This window comes from Octopus bimaculoides, chromosome 6 (assembly GCF_046866305.1).
Source record: "Octopus bimaculoides isolate indiv1 chromosome 6, ASM4686630v1, whole genome shotgun sequence".
Classification (NCBI taxonomy): Eukaryota; Metazoa; Mollusca; class Cephalopoda; order Octopoda; family Octopodidae; genus Octopus; species Octopus bimaculoides.
The window spans coordinates 27,121,828-27,136,218 of NC_142933.1; the positions used below are offsets into that span (position 1 = coordinate 27,121,828).

The 14,391-nt window shown below is 35.1% G+C and overlaps 1 protein-coding gene and 2 pseudogenes across 2 annotated transcripts in view; all 3 read left to right on the forward strand.

Annotated features, from left to right (window-relative positions):
• Positions 1 to 14,391, forward strand: part of LOC106869814 (2-(3-amino-3-carboxypropyl)histidine synthase subunit 1) — a 103,008-nt gene that overhangs the window by 32,341 nt on the left and 56,276 nt on the right. The gene's annotated exons all lie outside the window — the stretch shown is intronic.
• LOC149134982 (melatonin receptor type 1B-B-like) lies at positions 1,586 to 3,589 on the forward strand (annotated as a pseudogene).
• Positions 6,446 to 7,925, forward strand: LOC149134983 (neuropeptide FF receptor 2-like; annotated as a pseudogene).

The following is a 14,391-nucleotide window of genomic DNA, read 5'->3' on the forward strand; positions in this document are numbered from 1 at the left end:
GTACGAACAGCCATGCTACATGGCAGTGAAACATGGGCCGTGACTGCAGAGGACATGCGTAAGCTTGCAAGAAACGAAGCCAGTATGCTCCGATGGATGTGTAATGTCAGTGTGCATACTCGACAGAGTGTAAGTACCTTGAGAGAAAAGTTTGACCTAAGAAGCATCAGTTGTGGTGTGTAAGAGAGACGATTGCGCTGGTATGGACATGTGGCAAGACTGGATGAGGATAGCTGTGTGAAAAAGTGCCACACCCTAGTAGTTGAGGGAACCTGTGGAAGAGGTAGACCCAGGAAGACCTGGGATGAGGTGGTGAAGCATGACATTCGACCTTTAGTCCTCACCGAGACAATGACCAGTGACCGGGACCTTTGGAAATATGCAGTACATTAGAAGGCCCGGCAAGGCAAGTTAGAGCATAATCTGTGACCTCTGCCAGAAGTGTAGCCAGCTTACTAATTCTTATCTTTAATTCATTGGACACTAAACCCCTGCTTGCATAGACCTGTTGAGGCAAGTGAATTTTGGAATTTGAAATTTGAAATTGAAATTGAACCAAATCCGATAATTGGCACTCATGCCAACCTCTCCTTCATTGGACACTAAACTCTGCTTGCGAAGATCTGTTGGGGCAAGTGAAATTGAAATGGTAATTGAACTATACTCGATGACTGGCACCTGCGCCAGTGGAGCACTATCAGCACTGTCTGAGCGTGTTCATTACCAGAGCAGCTGTCTGGCTTCCATGCTAGTGGCCCTTAAGTAGCACCATTTGAGCTTAATTGATACTAGCGTTGCCTTCAAGCACTTGTACTGGTGGCACATTAGAAAATCATTCAAGCGAGGTCGTTGCCAGTGCGCTGGACTGGCTTCCGTGCAGGTGGTATGTTAAATACACCTTTTTGAACATGGCCATTGCCAGTACCGTGTGACTGGTCCTCGTGCCGGTGGCACGTAAAAGCACCCACTACACTCTCGGAGTGGTTGGCGTTAGGAAGGGCATCCAGCTGTAGAAACTCTACCAGATCACATTGGAGCCTGGTGCAGCCTTCTGGTTTGCCAGTCCTCAGTCAAATCGTTGAACCCATGCTAGCATGGAAAGCAGACGTTAAACGATGATAATGATGATGATGATTTTGTTTCTGGTCATCATCACTAAATATTGTAATTTAGTAAAATGATAGTATTTAAAATTGTTGTTGTTAAGTAGTTTTCATAACTTCCAAAGGTCCCCATCACTGGTCCTGTATTACATGTGTTGTGATGATCTACTTTCAAACTAATTTCTGAAATTAAGCAGGATGTATTTTAATCTGTATAATATTTATTTAAGCAACTTACCAGACATATTATTGCAAATTCCTTTGAAATCTCTCTCTGACAAGTTTACTCCACATTGTGATTGTATTTCTATAAGGACTCAGCTGAGAACAGAACTTCAATATCATCTCCAACATAGAAGTTTGGATTACAAATGATTTTCAGTCTACTGTTAATGGACTAACCAATTTACTTACCATACAATATATATATATATATATATATATATATATATATATATATATATATATATACTAATACAAGCATACAAATACATACATTTCAACAATCAACATATACACGTTAAACATACTAAACTATAAACTACGAACTTGTTTCAACATGAATGCAACCCATTTGTCTGATCCTGTTATGTTTTGTGGTTTGGTACATGCTTACCCTAAGTTCATCAAGCAAGTCTCATCAGCACAACTGTTGCATGTTTTGTTATTCATCTGTTAAAAGGTAATGTAACAAGTCTGACATATAAATGTATATTGACCATACGGTAAGATATCTAAAGCAGGTCACTTGTCCCTTATACGGCTACATATTGCTGCACACATTTTCCTGAATGTTGTCTGCTTTTCATGACATGCCAACTCCATTATCAGGAGTCACAGCTGGCTAATAAGGTAGACATTGAAGTCCATTGTGCAATCAGGGACACCACTTCTACTGAACAATGAAGTACCAAAGGACAGCTGCAATATTGATAATAACAAATTAGGAAAATGTTAGTGTTTGAATCATCCTTCCTATGTAAATTTTCTAAGTTTGTCCAATATTGTGATGCTGTAATCTTAAGTTAAATCATAAACTAAACAAAGCAGGATGTATACTAATCTGTAAATGTATATAATTGGAATACCACACAACCTATTGCATTTGACTTTCATCATTCACTCTGGATGTTTACTTCACATAGTAGTTGTATTTGTGTAAGGACTTAACTAAAACAACTCCAGTATACAAGTTTGGATTACAAATAACGTTAAGATGATAATCATGTTGCTTACCTACAAGTACATTCTGTGAAATTGTTGCATACATATATATATATATAAATGAACACACATCATATATGCATATCAACTATCAACATATTTACATAATTCTTACTAAACTAGAAACTACGCACTTGTTTCAACATGAATGCAACCCATTTGTCTGATCCTGTTTTACTTTCAAGATTAGTTGTTTTCAGTATCATACCTTTCTACTATTGTGGGACTCATTGGTAACATGTTTGTGGTATATATTTATGTACACCAATCCCAAAAAAGCAACGTAGAAACATTCATCCTTGTATTAGCTGTCATTGATCTGATTGGATGTATCTTTGGAATGCCTCTGGAAATGGCTGAACTGTATCCTGCAATTCAATCAAATTATTTGTGTAAAATATACAAGTATATTGTCTACACCTGTTCTGTCATGTCGTCCTTCATTCTTCTCACAGTTTCCATTGAAAGGTTCAGAAAAATATGTTGTCCACTTGGAAAACAAATTACCCCAAATCTACGTCAGGCACTTATTGTTTCCATAACAATAATATCGGCTGTACTACTCGTACCAACTGTTACCTTTTATGAAGGTGTTCCCTTTACCTATGAAAACAAGACATACATGATATGTGACGGAGACCTTAGAAGGTCATCTGACTGGTTATATACTCTATTAGCCGTAATTGTTCACTTTATACTTTTCTTAACCATGACTGTACTTTATTCCTTTATCTGGAAGACTATTACTCAGCATCTCAGGAAAAAGCAAGGTAAAGAAGAAGCTCGCAGACAACAAGGAATCAATCGCACAATCATTGTACTTATCTCAATCTCTGTTTTGTATTTTGTCAGTTTTTCACCAACATGTATCTTCTTCGTCATATATCCATTCTGCAAAGATTCTAATTTGTTGCAGATCTTAAAAGTAGTTGCATATCGTACTTGGATACTAAACGCGTCCTTAAATCACATGGTGTATGGATTCTGCAACAAAAATTTCCGGAAAAGTTTTGTAAATATTTTTACTAGGGGTCAAATTATTTTTGAAATGGAAGAGAAATTTTAGGATTTGGTTTACACCACACATTCAATAGAGAGGAATTCTTTCAAGTAGAAGAAACATTTTCTTTGCTGACCATTTCCTGAAAAGAATACTGTTTTCTTTCTTTTGTACAATATTGAAAATAACTCAAGGTTTCAGATATTTTTATAAAATGACCAATGTTTTCATTATTTTTATATCATATTTTCTTTCGTAAAATTGGAAAGGTTTGATTTCAACTCATGCCAGCATGGAAAGTGGATGTTAAATGATGATGATGATGATGAACCTTTTAAAATATGCTGTTTATATCCTTGATCCAGTGTCAGTCTAAGGTAGGTTAGTATCAGAAAGGCCTATTTGAACACCTCAACAGTTTCTCTGTTACATATTTATTCTAGCTTCTGTTGTAGTTTTATACTTTCTGTAGACCCATAACTGTGTATCAAAGTTCTCTTTTAAACTCCAAACTATTTGGAACCTACAGTTTCTGAATTACATATTAAATCTGCATTAAAAAAATACTGGAAAAAAAAAAAATAAACATCATCATCATAACTCTTTTGTAAACTTTTCCCTCCTTGAGTTTGTTGGTCAAGTCTTTCACACAGAATTATGTTATTCCTGTCTTTGTATCAACTTTTTTAAATCACAGAATTTTTAGATTGGCCAACCCATGGAAATCATCATTAATATCTGCACTGGTATGGACATGTTACCTATACATACAAGTTATATGTTCCTAACAATGTATTCTTCTTTTGTGCAATTCTTTTGTCAGAGAAAGGCTTTAAAATTAATCTCTTGCGCTTTTAGAAATTCTAAGACAATTTTAAAAATAGCAATTAAAATTCTCTTTCAATGAAAATGTTTGATATTCTTTAATGAGCAAAAAATTATTTTGAAACCCAGCAACTCTTCAATCTTGTATTTTACATACATCATTAGCAACTTTTATACTTATTTAAGAAATAAACACTTCTAGTGTTGTGATTAACATTGTTCTCATTGTCTCACATTTCAACATTTATTTACATGTCTTTGGTACAAGCAATGTATTATATATGTGTGTGTGTGCGTGTTAATATGTTTGATATCTTCAATTTCAATTTATGGAATGCATCCTGTTTGTAAACGTATTAAACCTAGTAATTTTATGTTTTGGAGATTGTCGTTAATGGATGTGTTGAATTTTACATATATTTTCTTACTTTGTTGTTGCTGTTTAGTTCCACATGACTCCAAATTGAGAAGACTTATTTTATCCAACACGTTTGGTAATACAGTTCTATATTTGAGAGATGAGGAATTATTTACATTATTTACATTATTTACTTTTGGTAATTATTTCAAACCCTGCCAAAGCCTTCATTTTATCTAACCCTAAATAGGGGTAGAGAACATAAAGTACCATTCAAGTACTGAGATAGTTGACATCAATTTACCTCCCCTTGTCAAAACTGTTGGCCTTCAGGTGGTGAGCTGGCAGAATCGTTGGCAATCTGAATCGGGTGATGAAGGTCATGGAGAGGTTCATAGCCCAACTAATTAGGGAGAAAGTCTGCTTGGATGAGATGCAGTTCAGTTTTGTGCCAGGTAGAAGCACCACTGATGCTATATTCCTGGTACGGCAACTGCAGGAGAAATACCTAGCCAAAGATAAACCCCTATACTTGGCTTTTGTGGTCTTGGAGAAAGCCTTTGACAGGGTCCCCCAATCCCTTATCTGGTTGGCAATGTAGAAACTAGGGATTGACAAGTGGTTAATAAGAGCTGTACAGGCCCTGTACAGAGATGCCATTAGTAAGGGTTGGCAATGAGTATAGTGAAGAATTCCTGGTAGATGTAGGGGTCCACCAGGGGTCAGCCCTCAGTCTCCTCTTATTTATCATAGTCCTCCAGGCAATAACTGAGGTATTCAAGAGAGGTTGCCCCTAGGAGCTCCTCTATGACCTTGCTCTCATAGCAGAATCACCACCAGAACTAGAGAAGAAAGTGGATTTTCAACTGAAATATGAATAATAACAAATTAGGAAACTGTAAGTGTTTGAATAACCCTTCCTACTTAAGTTTATGTATATCAGCAGAATATGACACAAGCTATTACATATGACTTTGAAACCTTTCTCTGGATGTTTACTTCACATTGTAATTATATTTGTGTAAGAACTCAACTGCAACAACAGAACAAAACGAATATCATCTCCAGTGTACAAGTTTGGATTACAAATCATGTTAATGCACTAATCAGCTTGCTCACCTACAAGTACATCTCTGAAATTATTGCAACACCAGTCTTTATATATATATATTCATATATATATAAATATATACAGGGTGATCCGAAAGTAACTCCCTATTCTAAAATAACTATAATATATTTTTGAAGTATAATTTCTCCAATTAATGAATACGAGAAGAAAGTATATTACATGGACTTTTATTTAAAATTCAATATGGGCACCATCATTTGCCACCAGCTTTTCAAGTCGACCATGAACCGCATCAACTGATTTCACAAGAAACTCTTGCGGTATGGAACTAATAACTTCACGTATTCTATCTTCAAGTTCTTTCAGATTTCTTGGTTTGGTTGAGTAGACTTGTTCTTTCAACCAACCCCAAAGAAAAAAGTCGCAGGGTGTTAAGTCAGGACTTCTGGCTGGCCATTTGTGTGAACTACGACGACACATCCATTTTCCAGGAAATTGGGCATTCAGCCATTCACGAACAACAATAGCATAGATTTAATTGCCACACATTAAGTAACATACACACAAAAATTGAGAAACAAATTACAGCATTTGAATAAATTATAGTTACTTTAGAATAGGGAGTTACTTACGAATCACCCTGTATATATATAATACATACATACAAACAGACCATTCACACTGAAAGCATATATACATACATACAAACAGAAAGATATATATATATATATATATACAAACAGAAAGCTATATATATATATATATATATATATATATATATATATATATATATATATATATAATCAACAATCAACATATATACATTGTACTTATGAAACTGGAAACTGCACACGTGTTTCAACATGAATGCCACCCATTTGTCTGATCCTGTTATATTTTCAAGATTAGTTGTTTTTAGTATCATACCTTTATTCCTAATTGTAGGACTCATAAGTTACATCTCTGTGATATATATTTATGCACGACAGTCCCAGAAAAGCAATGTAGAAACATTCATCCTTGTACTATCTGTTACTGATCTTATTGGATATGTTTTTGGAATGCCTCTGGAAATGGCTGAACTCTACCTGGCAATACAATCAAAATATTTCTGCAAACTATACAAGTTTGTTGTCTTCATCTGTACTGCCATGTCATCCTTGATTCTGTTTACTATTGCTGTTGAAAGACTCAGAAAAGTTTGTTGTCCACATGGCAAACAAATTACTCCAAAACTACGGCAAACTCTTATTATTTTCATAACTGTAACATCAGTTGCATTGGTGCTGCCAGTTCTGTTTTACTATGAAGGATTTCCCTTTACCCATGAAAATAAGATATATATGATATGTGGCTGTGACCTTAGAAGGTCAACTGCCTGGTCATATGTTCTAGCAGCATTAATTCTTTACATTATACTTTTCTTAACCATGACTGTACTTTATTTGCTTGTTCAGAAGACTATTACTCAGCATTTCAAGAAAAAGCCAAGTTAAGAAGCAGCTTGCAAACAAGAACAAATCAATCACACTAACGCTGTACTTATTTCACTCACCATTTTGATTTTCGTCAGTTTTTCACCAGTCCTCGTTATTATTGTCATATACCCTTACTTCAAAGATTCAAACTTGTTGCAGATTTTGAAAGTAGTTTTGTACCGTACTTGGATACTAAATTCATCTTTAAATCCCTTGGTGTATGGATTTTGTAACAAAATATTCCGCAAAAGTTTTGTAAATATATTTACAAGGAGTAAAATTGTCTTTGAAATGGAGGAGAAATTTTAAGATTTGGTTTACACCACACTTTTTAACATCAAGGAATACTTTCAAGTAGCAGAAACGTTTCCTTTGCTTACCATTTCATAGCAAATGCACTAGACTGAAAATAACTCAAGGATTGAGGTGTTTAGTGAAATAACTACCTTTTCCATTTTTAAGAGAATTATATTTTCTTTCATAAAATTGGAATGTTTTAATTTAAATCTGAACATTTTAAGATACGCTGCTTGTATCCTTGACCCAGAGTCAGTCTAAGATAGATTAGTATGAAAAAGGTCAATTTGTACAGCTGAACATTTTCTCTATAACATATTTACACTAGTTTCTGTTGTTTTATACCTTTTATGGGAACATAACTGTTTATGTAAGTTCTACTTTAAACTCAAAATAATTTGGTTCCCACAGTTTCTGAATTACAATTTAGATTTACATTTGAAGAATACTGGAAAGTAAAAGAAAATTGTTGCTGTCGTCGTCATCATCATCATCATCATCATCATCATCATCATCATCATCATCATCATCATCATCATCATCATCATCATCATCATCATCATCATCATCATCATCATCATCATCATCATCATCATCATCATCATCATCATCATCATCATCATCATCATCATCATCATCATCATCATCATCATCATCATCATCATCATCATCATCATCATCATCATCATCATCATCATCATCATCATCATCATCATCATCATCATCATCATCATCATCATCATCATCATCATCATCATCATCATCATCATCATCATCATCATCATCATCATCATCATCATCATCATCATCATCATCATCATCATCATCATCATCATCATCATCATCATCATCATCATCATCATCATCATCATCATCATCATCATCATCATCATCATCATCATCATCATCATCATCATCATCATCATCATCATCATCATCATCATCATCATCATCATCATCATCATCATCATCATCATCATCATCATCATCATCATCATCATCATCATCATCATCATCATCATCATCATCATCATCATCATCATCATCATCATCATCATCATCATCATCATCATCATCATCATCATCATCATCATCATCATCATCATCATCATCATCATCATCATCATCATCATCATCATCATCATCATCATCATCATCATCATCATCATCATCATCATCATCATCATCATCATCATCATCATCATCATCATCATCATCATCATCATCATCATCATCATCATCATCATCATCATCATCATCATCATCATCATCATCATCATCATCATCATCATCATCATCATCATCATCATCATCATCATCATCATAATAATAATAATAATAATAATAATAATAATAATAATAATAATAATAATAATAATAATAATAATAATAATAATAATAATAATAATAATAATAATAATAATAATAATAATAAAAAAAAAAAAAAAAAAAATTCAAGTTGTTAATATTTTGGAAGTTGTTTCAGAACTGCTAAAGCTTAGTTTAAGGCGGCGAGCTGGCAGAAGCGTTAGCACGCCTGGCGAAATGCCTAGTGGTATTTCGTTTGCCAAGTTCAAATTCCACGGAGGTCGATTAAATAAGTACCAGTTACGCACTGGGGTCGATATAATCGACTTAATCCATTTGTCTGTCCTTGTTTGTCCCCTCTGTGTGTAGTCCCTTGTGGGCAGTAAAGAAATAAGAACTGCTAAAGCTTGTTTGTAAATGTTTTGAGCCCAGCAATTTTATGGTTTTGAGGTTGTATTTAAAGGATGGCTTAAATTTTTGATGTTAGTTTTGTTATGGTTTTTTGTTGTTTATCACCACCTCACTACGAATTGAGATGATATCTTTTTTCCTGCTCTTGAGGATCTGATTTCATCTCACAGGCTTTGATAAAATGAAGTACCATTCAAGGAGTTGTGTTTATGGTATCAGTTTGCTTCCTCCCCTTTGAAATTTTGGCCTTATACCTAAATTAGAAATTATTATTGTTGTTATCATCATAATCATCATCATCATCATCATCATCATCATCATCATCATCATCATCATCATCATCATCATCATCATCATCATCATCATCACCATCATCATCATTATCATCATGGCGATCAGCATACAAGAAATCTAAGTTGTAATTGGTTTTGAAATTGTTTCAGAATTGCTGAAAATCATTTTCATACCAGTGAAGTCATGAAAGAAGTGTGTTACTATGTTTGATATATTGACTTTATGGAATGAATCCTGTTTGTAAATATGCTGATCCTTGTAATGTTATGTTTTGGAGATTGTATTTAAAGGATGGCTGGAATTTCTCGTATTTGTTTTGCTGTGTTTTTTTTTTTTTTTTTGTTTATCCCTACATCATTACTAATTGAGAAGACATTTTTTCCCCTGCTCGTTAGGATCCGATTTCATCTTCTCCCTAGGTGAACTTCCCAGTTTTCATAAAATGACAAACTATTCAAAAACTGGGACTAATGTCATCATTTTACATCTCCTGCCTCATAATGTCTGACCTTGTATGCAGAATAGAAATTTTTGTTGTTTTTGTCACTGTCGTTATCATCATCTTCATCACTCTTACATCCACATTCCCATACTTCAGCTTGTTAGTCAGCTCTTCTCCAATACATAACCATGCTATTCCTCTTTCTGTATCATCTTTCTAAGTCTCAGAAATTTTAGACTGGCCAATCTATGTGGATCTCATGATATTCCTTTGATATCTGCACTGGTAGTGACCTATGCACATTCTATGTCCCTAATAATGCATTCACCTATTTTGTCAGATAAAGGATTTAACCCTTTAGCATTCACATTATTCTGTCAAATGTAATGCTTAGTTATTCACATTATTTTTAATTAATCATTATCTTATAGCTTTGAGATTTTGATGAGGTAACTTAATTTTTAGAATGATATTGTAGGGTTAATGTGAGAGGCCTGATCTGGCAAGTTTGAACATAAAACAGGTTAAATATTGTGACTGAATATCCCCATTATACATGCTAAAGGGTTAAAATTCATCTGCTATGTTTTTAGTAATTTTGAAACAATTTCAAAAACAAGAACTTAAATTTCTCTTTCTAGGAAAGCGTTTAATGTTCTTTGCTGAGCAGAAAATTATTGTTAAACCCACCAACTCTTCAATCTTGTATTTTACATACATCATTAGCAACTTTTATACTTATTTAAGAAATAAACCCTTCTAGAGTTGTGATCAACATTATTACCATTGTTTCACTTTTCAACATTTTCTGTCTTTGGTACATACAATGCATTTTATTTGTGTGTGTGTATTAACATGTTTGATATATTCAATTTATGGAACACTTCTTGTTCGTAAATGTGTTGAGCATAGTAATTTTATGTTCTGAAGATTATAGTCAATGGATGTGTTGAAATTTACATATTTCTTTACCTGTGTTGTTTGTTGCTTAACCCAACATCACTCCCAATTGAGAAGACTTATTTTTTCAAGCCTTTTAAGTTCAAATTTCAAATCCTATCATGGTCGATTTTACTTTTCATCCTTCCAGGGTTTTAAGTATTTGTGTCCACGGCATCAGTTTGCTGATTTGCCTGAAAACTACTAGCCTTGTGCATATATTAGATACTAACACTTTTATTATTTTTACTAGCATCATCATCATAATGGGAGTTATCTTAAGTTACTGTTGCCTTTGAAATTAATTGAGAATTGTTGAAAACCTAGCATATTAATTTTAAATTCTTTACCTGTTTAGTGTCCAAGAGAAGTGAATGCATTGTTAGGTAACATGCACAGATAACATGTCCATACAATGCACAGGTAACATGTCCATACAATGCAACTGTAAAAGAAGAGTGTTAAGATTCTTGATATATTCAATTTATGGAACAGATCCTGTTTGTAAATGTGCTGAGCCCAGTAATTTTATGTTTTGGAGATTGTATTTAAGGATGGCTTGAAAAAGAGCCATGGAAAACTGTTACAAAGAGCTGCAAAAGAGGATCAAAACTAAAAAAATTGAATATGCTACAAAGAGGTCATAATGCCAGATAACTGAAAGAAAATAAACAACAAAAGCTGTTAAGCAACAAAAATCACAACTAAAACTGGAACTACAAAATGTGATAAAACAATGGCAAGAAAGCCCTTCCATAACAAATACTGGCATAAGTCAAACAGAAAAGAAATAGTAAAATAAAACCCCAACACTGGTTGGGAAGCTCAGGACTCAAAGCAGAGATTGTAGAGTTTTCAATTGTGGCACAGGATGAAAGCCTCCCCATCAGAAATCACCAAAAATACATAATGAAGAAAAATACAATAAGGAATTTCAGAGTATATGGTGATGGGGAAGAAACAATAAATCATATTTACTCTGGCTGCCCAGTCCTGGCTAAGAAGAAATATATCCACAGACATGACTGATTTGGGACCTACGATCATGGAAAGCTATGCCCTCACTATGGAATGACAACAGAGAAAAGACTGTATAGGCATATCCCAGAAAAGGGCTCAGAATATGACAAAGCAACCATATACCTGCCAAAAGTTCACCAAACAAGTCTGGCATATAAATGTATAAAACCAATAGAGTAAACTATCTAATGCAAGTGATTTTTTTCCCTTGTGCAGCTAGATATTGCTGTACATATTCCTCTGAATGTTGTCTGCTTTTCCATTGCTATGAACCACACCTCACTGGTGAGGTTGTCATTACAGTCCATTGTGTGATTAGGGTCACCACTTGTGCCACAATAAAGCTCCAATATTAAATCAAATTGCACAAATGTAAGTGTTTGAATTATCTTTCCTACTTAAGTTTCCTAATTTTGTCCAATATTGTGATACTGGATTGTAAGGTGAATCTGTTAAGTTCAACTAAGTAGGATGTATATTAATCTGTAATTTTCTACAAGCAGAATATGACACAAGCTATTGTGTATTACATTGATAGCTCTTCCTGGATGTTTACTTCACATTGTAATTGTATTTGTGTAAGAATTCAACTGCAAGAACAAAACAAAACAAATATCATCCCCAGTATACAACTTTGGATTACAAATGATGTTAATGCACTAATCAACTTCATTGCCTACAACTACGTATCTGAAAGTAATGTACCATTAGTGTTTTATACAGATAAATAAATACATATAGTTCAAATTTGCAGAAAGCAAAACACAAAGACAGGTGTAGGAACAACAAGCAGATGTGTTAGTTTAATGCTTGGGAACAAAGGATATGTATGTATGTGTGTGTGTGTGTGTGTGTGTGTGTATATATATATATATATATATATATATATATATTCGACACTAAACTCTGCTTGCGAAGACCTATTGAGGCAAGTGAAATCAAAATCGAAACCGAACTAAATTCGATGACTGGCATCCATGCCAACGTCGTCTCCTTCATTGGACATGAAACTCAGCTTGCAAAGACATATTGGGGCAAGCGAAAGCGAAACTGGGATGGCACCTGTACCCAGCATCGCCTTTCTGGCACTTGTGCCCGTGGCATGTGTAAGGACTTTTGAGCGAGATTGTTGCCAGTGCCCCTGGACTGGCTCTTGTGCTGGTGGCACATAAAATACACCATTTTGAGCATGGCCGTTGCCAATAACGCCTGACTGGCCTTCGTGCCGGTGGCACGTAAAAGCACCCACTACACTCTCGGAGTGGTTGGCGTTAGGAAGGGCATCCAGCTGTAGAAACTCTGCCAAATCAGATTGGAGCCTGGTTTAGCCATCTGGTTTCACCAGTCCTCTGTCAAATCGTCCCAACCCATGCTAGCATGGAAAGCGGACGTTAAACGATGATGATGATGATGATGATGATATATATATATATATATATATATGGGTAGTTGACAGATGAAAGAAAAGGACAGTCAACACATTTAGTGTATTGTTTGAAACAGTTTGATTTTGTTCCATGCTACTTCAAGTTTCACAGGCTCCAAACGGGAGTCCAACTGTGTCTGTATATATATATATATATACATACACAGACATATATGCATATCAACATATATACATTATACTGACTAAACTAGAAACTACATACTTGTTTCAACATGAATGCAACCCATTTGTCTGATCCTGTTTTGCTTTCAAGATTAGCTGTTTTTGTAAAACAAATAAAAGAGTAAAAGAGTATATGTATGTATGTATCATCATCATCATCATCATCATCGTTTAACGTCCGCTTTCCATGCTAGCATGGGTTGGACGATTTGACTGAGGACTGGTGAAACCAGATGGCAACACCAGGCTCCAATCTAATTTGGCAGAGTTTCTACAGCTGGATGCCCTTCCTAACGCCAACCACTCAGAGAGTGTAGTGGGTACTTTTACGTGTCACCCGCACGAAAACGGCCACGCTCGAAATGGTGTCTTTTATGTGCCACCTGCACAAGCCAGTCCAGGGGCACTGGCAACGATCTCGCTCGAAAATCCTACGGGAGCCAGTCAGGCGGTACTGGCAACAGCCATGCTCAAAATGGTGCATCTCATGTGCCACCCGCGCAAGAGCCAGTCCAGGGGCACTGGCAACGATCTTACTTGGCTTGCCGGGTCTTCTCACGCACAGCACATTTCCAAAGGTCTCGGTCAGTAGTCATCGCCTCGGTGAAGCCCAATGTACGAAGGTCTTGCCTCACCACCTCAGCCCAGGTCTTCCTGGGCCTACCTCTTCCACGGGTTCCCTCAACTGTTAGGGTGTGGCACTTTTTCACGCAGCTATCCTCATCCATTCTCACCACATGTCCATACCAGCGCAATCATCTCTCTTGCACACCACAACTGATGCTTCTAATGTTCAGCTTTTCTCTCAAGATACTTACACTCTGACGGGTATATATATATATATATATATATATATATATGTATATATATATATATATATATATATATATATATATATATAGGGAGAATTCACAAAAAAACAACAGACAATGTATTTTTCTAGTTTGGGTGCACGCTGCAATTTATAGGCATAAGAGAGTATATTCTCATCAATTTGCCTAAATTCACCTG